This window comes from Passer domesticus, chromosome 1, assembly GCF_036417665.1.
Source record: "Passer domesticus isolate bPasDom1 chromosome 1, bPasDom1.hap1, whole genome shotgun sequence".
NCBI classification, from domain to species: Eukaryota; Metazoa; Chordata; class Aves; order Passeriformes; family Passeridae; genus Passer; species Passer domesticus.
In genome coordinates this window covers 9,214,802-9,229,523 of record NC_087474.1, presented here as the reverse complement: position 1 = coordinate 9,229,523, position 14,722 = coordinate 9,214,802, and the positions used below count along the sequence as shown (strand labels likewise).

The window sequence follows — 14,722 nt, the reverse complement described above, 5'->3', positions numbered from 1 at the left end:
TGCAGTTTAGCAATCCATAAATGCTAATGAGATCATGTGCTGTTTAGTCTTGTGATAATTTTTCCTATTAAAATCTTGTTCTTTTTTTAACCTAATAAGCACATCACTAGTCTAAGCACGTTCATTGTTCAAAGTTTAAATTTACAGCTAAAATAAAGAGAGATTGCTTACCAATAACCAGAATTCTTTGAGACATGAGTTCTTCATGTATATTCAAACCACTGGGCTACATATATGTTCTTTCACTTAAAACCAGTCTTTTATCTTTGCAATGAATAAGTATATAAGGTACTGATTGTGCCACTTTTGGTTTCCTCCCAACCACAGCAAGAAAACTCACAAATTTTAAAAATTCTGAGGGAGAACAAAGTAATCAAAATAGAAAATGTTTATGTGAATGAACCATTTTTAAAAAGTTGTCTATTGGTAAATCAACTCTTTCTATTTTGAGGGCACTATTACAGTTCATCATAGTGACTTCAACAGCTACACCTGGTCATTAAGGACCTGAGGGCATGGAGTCTTTTCTAGAAACCATTCTAAGAGCACTAAGAGCATGTGGTGAAGCATGGGGCTACAGACAGCATCACCTCCAATACCTCAACTATTTCTTAACAAGGTTTTGTGCTCTGGAGAAGCACTCTGTAGTGACAGAGGGAGATTCATCTCTAGCAGTCTGATAGCAAATTTTGACAGTCTCCAACTGACTTTGACAGTCTGTGTGGAAATGGCTGAACTGTTAAACCCCCCAGAAAACACACAATGAATAGCCTGAAGCATTTAAATGTGAGAATACAGAAGTAGACAACCCACAACATAAAAGTATAAAATAACAAATTCTGCTTTAGAGGCAAAACACCAGCAATAACATTTTGAGTTTAAAGAAAACCTGCTGATTAAAAAGTAAAATTCTACCATGATTAGAGACAGAAAATGAAGAATGTTATTCATAAGAACATATGTGTCTCCTGCAAAAGTCTCTGAGGAAGTGGCCTTGATGAAAGTAGAAATAGTAAACACCAAGCCCAAGACCTTAATGAGGCTAAGTGAGAATTCAAACTCTTTTACCCTTAAGCAGATATTCCATAACAGCTTTAATAAATGATACAGAAGGAGAAAAAAAAAAAAGGTAAGAAGCCACATGGATCTTATTCTCATAATGTGCAGCATGTGGATGCTGGATGGCTTTCCTTGTTGAAGTATTCCTGACTTTTTTTCATTGGAAAAAGTCCACAGATGACAGAAAACTCCAACTAGACAGACACTAAAGTGGGTAAGATACCTGTCTGTCTCAGAGCACTGACAGATGGGGCTTCAACCCTTTCACTTACATACAACAGGCTGGCTGCTGTCACAAGGGCTTGTGATGGCATTTTCACTGAGTTTGATACAGAAGACATAGGTAAAATTATTTAAGCTGGGTTATACAGAAAAATTCTTTCCAAAAACAAGGCCAAGCCTTTGAATAGACAAAAATTAAAAGAACAGCAGTTTTCAGAAGCCCAGACATTGTCATAAATTTTTCTGTTACGTAAGTACATAGTACATTATTTACTATTTTTACTAGAAATGAAGTTATGTAAAAAGGACTACTAACAATAAGAAAGACCAGTGTTAATATGTAAATTCTAAGATATCTTCAAAATATTTTTTTCCATTTACAGAAAACCAAAGAAACCCCAAACCTCTTTTTGTGAACAATCTATTTGACTTGGGTATGATTTCACTCACAAGTACTAGTCAAAAGCATTTTTCTTGAAATCATTTTCAAAATGAAAACTGTTTTTCCATCTACCTCTAATATCTTTGTCTAATGGGGTATATACGCGCTGTGGATGAAGCATCTCTAAACAGACAAGTTATTTTTGGAAGAACACTGCGACAGTTCTTGTAAATATTAGAATGCTCTGGTTATGCAGTATGGTCTAATACTGGATTATTCTGATCTCCTCTGGAAAGCCATTCCAGGTTAATATTGACTATTATTATCAATCAGTTGATAGAGCAATCTTGCAGCTTTGAAGTTCATATTTCTGCAAAATACTCTCCACAACAGGATGTGGCTTTTTCACCTACCTCTTATTCTACAGTAACAAACAGCAAGTGCTTCCTACTGTAATTTAAGCAGGATTCTGAGAGATTGAGTGGTAAATGATAAAATGTGCCTTTGTATGTAGAAGAGAAACATTTCTGTGCCAGCAGATGATTGCCATGTGCAGATCTGTGATTGCCTAAGTCCTTTTGACATCACCACATAAATTGGCTCCCACTCCCTTGTTGACACACATGTAAAATCCATGCCTGATAACCTTGTAAAAATATATACAGTTTAACTACAATACAAACAAGCATTATTTCTCCTACCAATGAATTATAACCATTCCTGCTGCACAATATATCATATGTTTAACAGTGCACACTACTCAGCAACTTAACCTATTTCATAAACTCTGAAAACCTACCTCTTCTATGAATGCTATTACTGAATATGCCACTTCATATTTTTTCTGTACTGTATCACGCCACACTATACTTATTCATGCACAAATACCAAATGTAATTTGGAGCAGGGATTTTTCCTAACTTTTTTTATCCTGTGCTGTTATTTCATAAGTTTCCAAGTACATATGCATTACTATTTAAATAAACAACAGTAACAAAATCCAGATGAAATTTTACACAAATGTAGGCACTCAGAATGTAATTAGCCAAACTGGAATTCAGCCAGGGCAACATCACTACTCTTGTGGAAAACACCAACAGATCATACAAATGGCTTGAATGAGTCAAAATTGTAAGTACATAAATATACACTTTAAATTCCCAAACACAATACACCATCATCTATCACCTTCTGATTATCCAGCACAGCTATCAAAAGTGCCAGAGCCTCATTAGCAAACACCTTCTCAAAGCTACCTCCACTGCAGCCTGCTGTAGTCTGGGAGGCAGGAAGTGAAGGTCATCATTTAAATTCAAGACAAAGCGACTGTAAATCAGCGCTTCTGCCCGGCGTGGGGCTCCTGCCACAGCGCTCTCCACCCGCTCTGGCAGCTCTGTTAATTTCATTAATTCAGTGGAACTCGGAAGAAATGTTGGAAACCGGGGCTTTTTGTTTCTTAAATTTAGCAACGTGAAAATGTGAAAAGGTTTGATACCCACAGAAATATTGCGCTTCGTGTATTTGATAATCATCTGGTCACCACACCCACCGGAGCGGGCTGAGCTCAAGGGATGCTTGTTTGCTCTCCTGCCAGGACTTCAGCCTTCTTTAACACCCTGTCCTTTGGCAGCTCCTAAACTGCAATTCAGGCACCCAAACCCTCTTTTAAGAGGCATCTTCAGCTCTTCAAAACCTGAAAATATGTTGCATTAACACTGACACTTTGCTTTTATTGTCACTGAATTCTCATTTTCCTTTGACATGCTGCCGATTTCAGCACCTTTCTTTCTTTAAGTTCACCCAGTTGCCTTCCATGACTGAATTCCCTATTTACTGGTAAAGAAATACACAGTGAGGACACAGCACATTCGTCTGAGTTTACAGCCATTTCAATGTTCTTCCAAACGAAAGAGAGCAAAAGTATCAGATCCCTATAAAAAGTGTCTCACTGAGGTCTTACTCAGCAGGGGGATGGCATTTGTTACACCTTTAGTCAAATTCCTCCTCTACTGTTGGACTCACATATATCATGACATTACTTCAAAAAAGGAATGACATCCCAGAATGCCCAGATGAAAGTATACCAAGAAGTTGTACCAAAATTGTAATAAACTAACATAATAAAGCAGAGAGCTATTGGAAGTTGGAAAGTGAAACCATTGAAAAATTCACTAATTAAGGAAACACCAAATAAGATGAACAACTGACCCTCTCCTCTGTTTAGTCTCTCTGATGAAGGTACAGGGAGATACTTAACATGATCACAACTTCTCATCTGATGAAGCTTTCAGTGTAGATGAGGAAAGCACAAGGAAATAGGCCAAGGGATCCAGACACAAACAGATGGAATTGGTATGTCTGCATTCTGAGCCTTCCTGGAACAAGAGGGAAATACAGTTCCCATCTCCTTATGAAACACGACTTTCCTGTTCCACCTGCACTCAGACAGACAACTACCTCACAAGAGCATGAACTCCTCTTTTCATCTCTGCAGGGAAGTAACTGAAAAGCACATGGGTGACCCTTCAAAAACCTCTGGTGCCAAGTGCATCACTGCCAAAGAATTTACCATCTCTCTCTGGACAAGATACTTGACTATTGCATACCAAGAGGAGATTTATTTGATTGTAAGTAGCTCCCTCTAAGAAAATACAGGACACTTAAAGGCACACAAAATTTTCTTCTGCTTTTCACTGCCACATATTAACTGCTGCTACACTTATTTCCCTTTTTATGTATTTAGTTTATTGGATTTCTATAGCTGCAGCATTTAAGTTAAAGGTGTTTTCTACTTGATGTTGACATAAAATACAAACTTCTCCCACTTTCTTTCACATGATTATACCTACAGAATAAGCCATTTTCAGAGTAATATTTAAATTCAGAAAGTTATTTGGGGTTATAATTTTAAAATGTGGCTTTCATTTTCATGCTCACAAACTATGTCTGTTATGAAAATATTTCATACAAGCTGCTGCCTAATTAGATGACTTAATGTTACAAAACTCTGTATTTAAAAGTAAAAGAACTGCCAAAGAATATTAAAATCAGATTTTTTCCTTTGTTTGCTGTGATGTGCTTTTTTCAACTTAAATTATGTACAGAACAAAAAAGAGCTGAGTGATAACACCATGAATTCACATTGTGTTTTCCTTTATAATGCTCATCAGTTAACTGGGGTGTTCATAGTTTGTTTGCTTTATGTTTTTTCTTTTTTCTTTTTTCTTTTCAAAAGTGTCATTTAGAAGCCAATAACCCAAAGTGTATTGCTGTACACTTTAACAGTGTCCAATGGGTAGATGACCTAGCTGCACAGTGATTAAATGATTTAACTGCTAGATCAATGAATGCAGCATGAATTAAAATGGCTGCAAGCTTTTCCAGGCATAAGAGGAGACCTAAGGAAAAAAAAAAAAAAACAAAAAACCTTACTTTTTATTTCACATTTCAAAGAAAATGTAACCATTTCTTCTAAAAAGAAAAAAATGCATGTTTTCCTGACAGAAATAACACAGCTTTTTTCTAATATATAGTGACTAATCCATATATTTTAATTGTCAAAGATCTGACTACATTTTGCCATTCTCATACTGAATAACCTCACTCAAGAAAAAAAGCAGTCTCTGCTCAGGAAACATAATGGTGTTAGGATCTGGTCCAAAGTGAACTGTTATCTCACGCGTGAAGATAATGAATGTTAATTTAAAATAATGTTCTTTCAACTCCAGGGTTTTTTTCATACAATCAATCAGGCCTGAAAGTGTGTGCGTGCGCGCTCTCTCTCGCATGCACTCTCTCTGTCACTCACCCATAAACACTTCATTTTATATTCTCATTCCCAGAGATTCGGGAGAAAATTTTCTGCAGGTGTAAACTAATATTGCTCCACTAAAGTCAACAGAGCTGCACCAAATGACATTTGCAAAGTCAGTGGTGCTGTCTCCCGTGACAAGGGTGCACCTCGATTTCCACTTAATGTGCATCTCACAACAAACTCTCCCTTTCTTCTTTTCACTTGTGCATTTCCCAGCTCTTACTGGTACTAAGCAGACAACCACTACAGCCTTTCACTGACCCACCCCTCAAGGTCTCTCATCTCCATCAAACCCCTCAGAGAAGCAGGTGTAACGTGGCTCTTTCCTGCAACCTCGGAAGAAGCTCTTGGAAAATGTGCACTGAGAAAGAGCACTGCAGTAGGAGGCTGCAAGGCATGAGGAAAGGACAGAACAGATTTGACCTAAAAAGCAGTAGGTTTTAATATTGCAGCTAAAATATTCGATTACAGGAAGGAGAAATTAAAACATTCAAAAAATGGAACAAACAAAACTTCTGCATGTGTAAAAACAGGAGCCATAATCTAAATCACTATTGTTTGGAATAGTATGGAAAACTAGTATTCTGTAGCTTTCTACCTCAGAAAATTGCCTCATTTTTGACACTTTTTAGGAGACATCTGATGGCTGGAAACAAGACTCTGGATTACATGACATGCTAGTTTGATCAAGAAAGGCAGTTCTCCTGGAAGAAGAGCCAAGTGGAAATTTGGATACCATTCCTTCCCACTGGCCCAGGAAATACTGCAACTGCTTATCCACTAACTTGGCACAGCAAACCATGCTCAGCTCCTCACTCCTTGGTGCACCTGCACTCCAAGAATCTGCGCCACCACAGAGCTTTAGCTGATGTTTATTGCTATTTCCTGTGCCTGTGTGAGGAACAAAAGTCCTTCCATTTTACTGAAAGCTCCATGTTTTCAGGAATTAGTGCTACAACTTAGGCTAATACTTGGTTGACTGGAAAATGGGTTATTTTAATGCTATTTTTTACAACTATTGAGAAAAAGAATATCAGCATGAATTGAAAAAAAACAAAACAAAACAAAAAAAAAACCCAATACAATAAAACTGGCTCCTGGAGAGGATTGACTCTTAATCTGCATTTCCTAAAAGGTGCAAGTTCAGTAATAAGAGAAAATTTCATGTCTGGAACCAGAGAGAAGTTAGGAGTATGCTTCCAATTAGGAGATTTACAAAGAAGCCTTCTGGGAGCTAGCAGAGTGGAAAGTGTGCAGGAAAAGGAAGAATCTTTTTCTTACAACAAATATTCCCTGTAAGTCTATTTATTTCAGGTCAGTGTAAGCAGAAGATGAACAACCAACCAACCACCCAATATTTTAATATGGCAGCTTTTAAACAGCCTGATATTCCATTCCAGTCAGACTGCTAAGAGGTCTGACACCCTGAGTTATCTGTTAGCAAAATGTACACCTCCTTCTCACTGTTTGTCATATTTTACTATGACAAAGAGGTTTTAAAAAAGCTATTTGTATTGGGGAAAAAAATTAAAATTTTCTTCTTCTTTTTATTTTTTAATATTAGAGCCAATGCCAAATTATTCAGTGTGCCATATTGTATTCAAATGTCAGCCTGCATGTGACAACTGACACTGAAGCTTCCTGAGATAAATCAATGCAGCCAGTTCTTAAGAACGTCCTAAATTCTCAACTATACTTATGTGAAGCTAAAAATGGTGTCAGTTTAGTTCCTGGGAAAACAAATAATAACAATTCTTTGCTTTTAATTAAAAATAAAGTTTTCTGCAATTTTGAATGTTTTACAAAGCAGGAATAGGAGCACAATGTGAGGAGAACATTACCCACTCTAAACAATTTGTAGCGTGGAACAAAAAGGATTATCTAGATTTGCCTACTGTTTGCAGGTAAATTATAAAAACAGGATGACTCAAGATAAATTTCAGAATTCAGGTTTTTAATTTATGTTCTATGATAAAAAAATAAATTGATTACTTAACCTGCTTGCACGTTCATAATTTCCGTAATTTTGAAACTATGTTAAAGTACACAGTTCCCTGACATACCTGTTTTCTAGCTTCCTCGATATAAGAATAAACCTTTCTTCTCATAATGGTATTGGTTTTTCCAGTAGAGATTTCTTCTTTCACCATTTTCTTTATCTATAATTAAGGTTTTCCATAACATACAGGATTTAAGATACACAGAAAATGGCAGAAACCACTAACAGAAAAATATCATCCATGTTTTCTCTGTTCTTTTCCTCAGCACTGTAATAAACTCCTTCAAAGACTAATGTACATGTAGGAAAAGTGCCGTAACTTCAGTGGAAACAAACATTAATGTAAAATTTAGCATGTGCAAAAAAACCAAGTCCTACTGTGGATATTGAAAAGGCATAAAAATGCCCATGTAACACTGCTATGCAACTCCATAGAAGAATCAAGAATAGAGTATTACATATAATTATATTGGCACAACTAATTTTGACTGTGTTCTTCCTTGAATATTGGAGTCATATGTAAGGTTTTAATTTTTAAAACTATTTTGTGGAACTAAACTTATTCATCAGTATGCTCCAAGACCTATGCATTTTCATGCCTGTGGGAAACAAGTGCTTATATGATCAAGGTCTCCATCATTATATTAATATTAATCTATGGGTAACAATGAATTTTCTGCAGTGAATATCAATTTTCATCAGTGAACAATCAGTGACTGTGTGGCCTGTGATTACATTTTATGAAATAGCAATTCTTTTGTTTTGATTTTGTACAATTTTGAACCTGGATCCCAGTAATTGCTTGGGGGAAGGAGATTGTGCATAAACTCTGGTTTTCAGCTTTTCTCTGAAGTCAATGACAGCTCATAAGACACTGATCACAAAATTAACAACTGACCAGAAGGAAAACTGGAGAAACTCTGCTCCATTCTGAGGCACAATTTCCACTTTAATTTGTGCATGTGAATGCACACACTGCAGTGTTATGCAAGGCACAGACTCTGTCCTCTTTAGAAGTTTTCTTTTACTAGCAATGACACCAAGAAAATAGTAATAAGGCACAAGCAGCCAGTGCAGACTTGGCTAGTGCTTGGTTTCTGGCTTGAGAAGCATCTGTAATTGCAAACAGGTATCTGTAGAGTGAGATCCTCTCTTACTGAATGCATGAATGTTGTGTGAGACTTAACAGAAAATGATAGCGTGCTAAGAAAGATAAAGCTCTCTGATCAGTCTCTCAGATCTTAAAGATTTGTTGAGCAATAAACATATCTTACATACTTTTAATTTCTTTTTCACTGTGTACTATTTCTAGCTACTTTGGGATTCTGCTAATCATTTTCTCTCAACTCCATTTTGTTTCACTTCATTGCTTTTCCAGAAGGTTCAAATAAAACCTAAGGTTGACAGACACGAATTGCTCTGCTAAAATTAGTGAACTAAGTGCCATGTCCCATGAGTCACAGCACGCAACTCCCATCCAGCTCTCTTTAAAAGACCAGATAACAATGCCATGCCCTAAGTGCATGGGATCAAAGTACAAATACCCACTTGCCAAAACACTGCTTTGGAGTATTACACCTACTAGCAGAGTCCTGTGCTCTGTAACCAAAACATTGTTAAGTCAGCTGCATTAAAACCATCAATTTGAATATACTGCAAGCTGGTTTATATTTAACCTAGTAACAAACACTGGAAAAATGAGAGGTAAGAAGGAATATGTTTAACTCTTCTTCTTCAAAACTACTATGTCAAATCAATAGTATCCTATTATAGATAAAAAATTAATTAAGACACTGAGCCCAGTTCTTTTGCATACAAAAAATAAAATTTCCACAAAAACGGTGAATGGGATATTACTGCTATTTTTGTTGGCATGTTTAAATTAATTTTTTAATGAGTAAGTGGATTTTAGTACTTTAAATTTCAATGTGTCTGGTGTTAAAATTATTTCCTAAGAATTAGTTTCATATGATAGTATAAGTAAGAGTTGTATGAAGACTCATAATCGTGAATTCACAATGTTTTATTCTAAAATTATTTAATCCTGGAATTTAAAACTAAATACAGTGTAAAGTTACATGCAAAGATATCCTGAATGTTAGTAAGTACACTAATAAACTGTATTTTTCTTATATTTTTAATACATTTCTAATTTTGAAATTACAAATACTACTGCCTTTTTATCAATAACATACTTTAAACTCAAAGTTCATTTCTTGTATTTTCATAAAAGACACCTTTAGCATTCTAGTGAAGTGTAAAATGAGAGACTGGAAGAAAATAAAAATCAGTCTTTTTGTACACAAAACTCTCAATAGCTACACTTTGGATTTATCTGCATGGTACAGCCACAGGATCAAACTCTGATGGGATATTACCAAAGCTGGCTAAAATTAGAAACCATGAGCTTTAACTTGGGTTCATGGACATGTCAGTATGTATCACCTCTGTGCCTGCTGCAGCCTGCCCACAGGACTAAAAGATCCTGGTCGGGGCAAAAAAAAGAGAAGAAATAAATATGAATGTAATCTTACTAAAATGCTAGGTTTACCCCTTTTTTTCTCCTATATAATCCAATATTCACGGCATGATAGAAATAACTCAAAACACAGAGTTCAGGCTTTCTCAGATTACTTGATGGCAGACATTGTGTTTAAAGAGATGATAAAATTATGTTTAAATACTACAACTGAAAATGTGGTGAAAAAAGTGGGCTCAATCCAGCCCTGGTGTTTCTGGGAGCTGCATGTGGAGAGGTCCTGGAAACCAGACAACCTCATGTGCCACAGGAGCTCACCTGTGCAGGCTTGAGGCCACAGTGTTGTGCTGTACACAGCCACTCTGTGTCCATCAGTTACCTCAACTACACCCAGGAATGAAGGGGTCTGTGGAGGTTTCCACATTTATTTTGCATTTCATATGCTCACAGCAGTAACAAATAAAGAAATTCCTGAAAAATGGAGTCATTACGTCATCTTATAAACTACCTACTTTGCAGGCTGTACTCTCGCCACTAGAAGATTAAACCTTAGAACAATAACCCAATTATGAGCTAAATTTACATTCAACTGATGAAAAATGATCCAGAACCTGACAAGAATAATCTTTGTTCACAATGTTTAGCACAAGCAACACTGACAGCCTAAAATGTATGAGCTATATAAAAGATGACATACGCTGCACTGCCCAGCTACCAAGGGCACCATGCTCCAGGTACTACACACTTAATGTGGGAGTGCTCACCACATCCTGAGACTAAACAAACCCAACAAAAACCAAGGCACAAAACCCTCGGCAGATAAAGAACATGAACCTCCTGAACAATCAGGGCAAGAAGGATGACTAAACAAAGCCCTATTATATGGAAGGAAAACTGCTGAAATTAATAAAATCAGTGGTCAGGGTTTTAAGCTAATTTATATATTTTATGGATAAATATGAGAAAAAGAATTGCTCCAACAATTCTGATCTAACTTTTGAAAAAATCTCCAAACTCTACTTTCATTCAGGAAAATAAAATTTTGTGTGCATTTCGTCTGTAATTTTAAACAATTCCACATTTTATGAACCAAGTTCAACGCTGGATTGAGGCACATATACTTTGCAGTGATTCATTTTGTTTTAGTTTTAGTTAGCATTTGTAACAACCTGCATCATGGGTAAAATACATCTTTTACTGACACTTATGCTAATCTGGATCTAGCTAAAAAGTCATTTAAGAAGCAAATCAGAAATTTCCTGAAGACATCTTCATCATCACCTTGTCCCTTTTTCAGAACTTTTAGCCTGGACTGATTCCCACTGCCTGAAGTCTTCACACACTTCCAGAGATAAATGCTCTGAAAGACTGTGGAAGGCAGTTCCTATGAAAATTAGTTACAGGTATGTCCAAAATTTGTGAACTTTAGCTGACTGAAATTGGATCCTCAATTTCAAAACATGTCTCCCAATTCTAAAATTCCCCCTCATTCTCAAACTGTGTGAAATGAAACAATTTGCTAGCTAACTAGATAAGGCAGGCATCTACAGAGACGTTTAAATGCCTAAAATTGAGAAAACATCTTCAATGTTATCTTTTATCTATTTCCTCTTGAGGTATTTTATCCTAAGCCAGCGACTGCAGATGGCAGAGTTCAGTGGTCCCCAAGCTGTGGTGCACTGGTAGAAATGCACAACAGTGTAGATGGAGCCTGAGCCACTTCAAGGTGAGTTTGAGGCCAAATTTATGGTCCATCTGCTCAGGGAGCACCACATCACGAAGAGCACCCAGTATGTTTTATTTATGTGCAGGCAGAAATACCAAGCACACTTCACAGCTTTTCACTGTCTCACTTGCTTCTGAGATGACCTTAGGCCAAAAAGCACGACCCAGGCTCTTGTGCTGCAGAAGCCTCAGGTGATGCTGAACAGTCCCTTCTCCTCTCTGCTCCAAGGCAGGGAAACCCAGGACACTTGAACAGCAGATCCCACAGAATTCCTACTGCCTGCAAACAGTAAGGACACACAGCACACGAACCACCAGTCACACATTGTGTGCACAGCAATTCCAGTCATTAAATTCTTGACACTCCAGTAGTGCTCACTTCTTCCCTGAAAAGTTATGAAGCATCGCTCTGCCTCATACTACAGAGGACTACGTCAAGCTATCAAGAATTTTGGTTTCTGGTGAGCAAACTCAATTAGGTTTTTTTACATTTATATTTAATAGTTGCAAAGTACTTGCTTAGATTTAAAAAACAAAACAAACAACACCTTCAGAGGTGAACTACCCGTAAAATTTTTACTACAAAGCTTCAAACTGTTGAAGAGTATCTTCTAGCACATCACCAAAGTTTTAAGTCCCCTTCCCAACATCCACAGCCTCCCAACTCCTCTTACAAAGATGACTTCAACACAAGACAATTTCCATCACATTATCCAGTTCATGAGGTGGAGAGGAAGATCATTTTTCTCACTCAGACCTTTGCTACTGAACCCGATACCAAGCATTAGTTGCAGAGACCACCATCCATAGCACAACCAACAGAACCATCAACACAGACACTTTTCCCCCCACTCACTAAAACCAAACTCATCATCAGGAAGATAAAGTGCTCTCTGTGGAACTACTTACCCATGAACCATTCCCTTCCCTCCCTTCCCCATGCAACTATCTTGTCAAAGTACAGAGGGTTTGTTTAGGCATGGAAAAGCTGGCATTTTAAAGCCATAAATCCACAGTGGGAATTAATTAATGCCATAAATCCCATAAAAGTGGAAATTATTTTGTGGGCACTTCCACTTTTATATAAAACATTAGTCAGCAAACAGTTGACTTCCCTAAAGACTTTCTGTAGCACATTCAAGAGTGGTTGATAATTAAAAAAAAAAAAAAGTGGAGAGATGCCAGGTTCTTCATACTGAAGGATGAGGAACTCGACAAACCCTAAGGAGTGCAACCTGAACCACAAACTGGCATTTCCCCTCCCATTTTCCCCCTCCTCACACCTGCCTCAGCATTCACCCCTAAAGAATTAAACAATTTCCTAGAAAAGCAAGAGAAATGGAAAAATATCAGCGTCAAGTAGGACAAGAAAGCATTTTCCACTCTTTTTCTTTTGTACTGCAATAAGATCTTCTTAAAACTACAATAAATAGAATTATTCCAACAATACAGAGATCATGCCTGATAATTCCAGGTTAAATTATAAAATCAAACAGCACCAAATTAAAGGGTTTTTTCACTCCTTTATCTCTTCTCAAACCACCCCATCTCTAGCATCTGCAAAGTTCACCAAAAGACCAAAAACAAATTCCCAAAGCCTGCTGGTTTCCGGATAAGCCCCAAAAGACACACAAAGTTTCCCAAATCCTTAACATCGGCATTTTATAGGGGGGGCTGTTGTCTGGAAGACACGGAAGGTCAGGAAAGAGCACGGAAGCTCCCCATCATCCTTACCACGGGCACTCCCACACCTACACTTCCATCCTTTCCCCGAAAAAAAAGGAGACAGGCCTCTGAGCAGCCCCGAGGGAGGGGAGAAGGCGAACACCCCACAAAGTGCACCGAGGGCAGTTATCTGCAGACACGGCTCCGGGGGTGCACACACACACACAAAGATCCCCAGAACGCGAACAAAAGCGAGCCCGTCGCCAGTTCGCGTTCCCCGAACCGCCGAGCCCGGCACAGCCCCGGGTGGGCCCTTCCCGGCGCTGCCCCGGAGGCCGCGGGGAGCCGGGGGGGCAGAGCGGAGAAATCGCCCCCTTTACCCCCGGGGCCCTGCCCTAGAGCACACGGGAGAAGCGAGGAAGCCCCTGGGGCTGTGCCGGGGGGGAAAGGCGATGCCGTGCCCCCGGTGCCCCGCCGGACGGCGAGGCCGTCCCGGCCGTGGGGGTGGCACCGCCCGCAGCCGCTGGCGGAGGAGGGCTGGGGCTCTGAGTTCACCATTTCCCCGTCCCCTCCCCTGCCCCCCGCGGGCACGACAGCCATGGCCCCTCGCCCGGCCTGCGGGAGCCCCGCCGTCTCTCTCCTGTGGAGCCTCGGCGCTGTCGAGCAGCTGCCATTACTCGGGCCAAGACCCGTCCTCCAAGCAGGCATCCCCCTCCCCAGCGAGGAAATGCGGCGGCGGCGGGGGTGTGTGAGCGAAAGGAAAGCGGGGGAGAGTGGGGAGCAAAGCGGTGGCCCCGCGTGCGGGATAGAGCGGGGCCGGGGGGTGACGGGGCTGAGGCCGGGCTGCACCACACCCTGCCCGGCCTCGCCTCTCACGCGAGTCCCCGGCTCCCCCGCGCCCTGCAGGCCCGCGCGGAGCGCTGGAAGCGGCGATTCTCCCCGGAGCGCCCCTCTCCCCACCCCACCTCCTCCCGCCCCGGCCCCGGGGCTGGCTGCAACTCGGCACGGGGGCGCGGGGGACCCGCCGCCGCCTCCCTGCCGAAATTCGACCGGGGAAGGTGTGGGGACAAAAATAATCGCCGTTAATAATCACACGCGCTCCGCCGCCGTCCCCTTCTCCTCCTCGGTTTCCAAGCGGGCTGCCAGATAATCCTGCCCACTCCGAAAAATGAAATAATAATAATAATAAAAAAATCCCGCCTTCCATCTCCCCCCCGCAGCCCCACACATTTTATTATTAAGTATAATTGCTCCCCCCTCCTCATACGGCACCCCGCGGGGAAGGATTGCCCCCTCCCCTGGTGCCCAGCCCTTCCCCTGTCCCCTCTCCCCCATCTCCTTGGAACAGTGTGTACATGATTTTGTAGTTTTTTTAAG

The 14,722-nt window shown here is 39.8% G+C and overlaps 1 protein-coding gene across 6 annotated transcripts in view; it reads right to left on the bottom strand.

Moving 5' to 3' along the window:
- ZMYND11 (zinc finger MYND-type containing 11) overlaps positions 1-14,722 on the bottom strand; it is a 104,926-nt gene that overhangs the window by 89,797 nt on the left and 407 nt on the right. Inside the window, exon 1 of one of the 6 annotated variants that reach the window (XM_064387888.1) lies at positions 14,439-14,552. The exons of 3 other annotated variants lie outside the window; for them this stretch is intronic. The gene's annotated coding sequence lies outside the window, so the exon portion shown is untranslated. 2 more of the 6 variants (XM_064387947.1, XM_064388019.1) reach the window with 2 other exon arrangements.